Here is a 2,763-nt window from a genome sequence, read left to right as displayed (position 1 = left end):
AGATGAATGGATTAGAAAACTGTGGTACATCTACACAATGGAATACTATGCTGCTATAAAAAAGAAGGAATTCTTACCATTTGCAACAGCATGGATGGAACTGGAGAACATTATGCTAAGTGAAATAAGCCAGTCAGTGAAAGAAAAAGCCACATGATCCCACTCATTTATGCACTCAGCTATTTTTAATTTTTATTTATTTTTAAGAGGAATTTGGTGGAAGTTTGTTTACTTATTTTTAAACAATCTTTATTGTTAAAAGTATTATATATGTCCCCTTTCCCTCCACAGGCCTTCAGCACCCTATTGTCTGTATCCTTGGGTTATGCATATATGCATACAAGTTCTTTGGTTGATCTCAGCTATTTTTTATTTAACATTTTCCTAATTGCTGCAAGCTTTTAGTTAATATCAGAGTTATGAGAAAGTTGACTCTGATAGGTTTTTTCCTCTAAGTTTATCCATTACTTTTATTAGGAACAACTTTTTAATATCCTTAGTTTTCCATTTTCATTCATGCCACCCACTGTTTACTGGTTTTGTGTAAACATAAGCATTCATTTTTATAGGATAAATGGTTGGAAGTGTAACTACTAAATTGTATGGTAATTCAGGTTTGTGTCTTTAAGAAATTGGCAAAACATTTTCCAGTGTGGCTGTATCATTTTATATTCCCACCATTGATTCAATTTCTCCACATTCTTGCCAGAATTTCATGTTGTTACTAGGTTTTATTTTATCCATTGTCATGGTTACGTAGTGATATTTATTTCTATTTTAATTTGTATTTTTGTATGTTCTTATCAGTAAAATGACTTTTCATATTTTTTGTCCATTTTCTTGTTGGATTTTTTTGTTGTTGGTGTGTGTGTTTGTGTGTGTGTGTCTTGTGAATAACATTTCTCAGTCTGTAGTTTGTCTTTTCATCTTCTTAACAGGGTCTTTTATAGAGCAAAAGCTTTTTATGTAGTTTAAAATTTAATTTCTCTTTCTTTTTATGAATTGTGTTTTGGTATCAAGTCTAAAAACTCTGCCTCATGCTAGATTCTAAAGATTTATCCCACTGTTTTTCTAAATTTTTTAAAGCTTTAAATTTTATATTTAAATTCATAATCTATTATTTTTAGTTAATTTTTTAATTGTCTTTTTTTGTGATTTTTAAAAAATAAATCCTTTATTGTTGAAAGTTTTACATGTCTCCATTTTCTCCCATTGACCTCTCCTGGCCCACTCCCACCCCACAGCACATGCCCCCATCCCCTATTGTCTGTGTCCATTGGTCATGCTCATATGAATGGATACAAGTCCTTTGGTTGATCTCTTACCCCCCGCCCTCCCTGCCATCCTTCCCTGCCTTCCCTCTGAGGTTTGATGGTCTGTTTGATGCTTCTATGTCTCTGGATCTATTTTTGTTCATCAGTTTATGTTGTTCATTATATTCCACAAATGAGTGAGACCATGTGATTATCTTTCTCCTCTGACTGGCTTATTTCACTTAGCATAATGCTCTCCAGGACCATCTATGCTGTTGTAAATGGTAAGAGTTCTTTCTTTTTTACAGCAGCATAGTATTCCATTGTGTAGATGTACCACAGTTTTTAATCCATTCATCTGCTGATGGCCACTTAGTCTGTTTCCATATCTTAGCAATTGTAAATTGTTCTGCTATGAACATAGGGGTGCATATATGCTTTCTGATTGGTGTTTCTGATTTCTAGGGATATATTCCCAGAAGTGGAATTACTGGGTCAAAATGGAACTCCCAATTGAGTTAATTTTTATATAAGGTATAAAGAGATTTATGTCAAGAGTTTGTTTTTGTTTGCTATGAATGGCCAACCATTCCAGCATTCTTGTTTTGTTTTAAGGCTACATTTTCTTTATTGAAATGCATTAACGTATTTGCAAAAAATTACTTGAGCATATTTGTGGGGGTCTATTTTTAGATACTCTTTTCTGTTCCATTGATTTGCGTGCCTACCCTCTGCCAATACCATAGTATTGATTGCTGTAGCTATATGTCTTGAGATTGTAAAGACTGTTTCCTCATTTTATTATGTATTTTCATTGTTTAAGCTATTGTAGTTCTTTTGATTCTCCAAATACATTTTAGAATAACATTGTCTATGTCAACAAAAAATCTTGCTGGAATTTTTATAGAATTGCATTACATTTGTGTATCAGTTGGGGAGAATTGATATCTGAAAGCTGTATGTCTCTCCATTGAATTGACTTTAAATTTTTTTCAAGGGTAATGTATAGTTTTATTAAATATAATAATACTTACATTATTTTAATATACATTGTTAAAATATCTACACTAATAAAAGAGAAACATACAAATTTGTGTCACTCCACTACACCCACCAGCCAATCAGAGTGACTATGCAAATTACCCCAACAAAGATGGCGGTTAATTTGCATACGCAGGCACGAAGTGAAGACTGAAGACTGAAGAGGCTTGGCTTCTCCACTGCGGCTGGACCAAAGGCCTGAGTCCTGGGTGCTGGAGGAAAACTGGTGACGGCAGCAGGGGAAGGAAGGCCTATTGCACGAATTTCTTTGTGCAACGGGCCTCCAGTCTACACTAATAAAAGACAAACATGCAAATTGACCATACCTTCATTATGCCTTAAGCCACACCCACCAGCCAATCAGAGTGACTATATGCAAATTAACCCAACCAAGATGGTGGCTGGCAGCCACGAAGCTGGAGCAAGCAGGAGGCTTGGTTGCCCCAGTGATGGAGGAAGCCAAGCTTCC

The sequence above is a fragment of the Myotis brandtii genome, unplaced genomic scaffold (genome assembly GCF_000412655.1).
Source record: "Myotis brandtii unplaced genomic scaffold, ASM41265v1 scaffold234, whole genome shotgun sequence".
NCBI classification, from domain to species: Eukaryota; Metazoa; Chordata; class Mammalia; order Chiroptera; family Vespertilionidae; genus Myotis; species Myotis brandtii.
The sequence above is the reverse complement of the archived record's forward strand: the minus strand, read 5'-3'. Positions refer to the sequence as shown.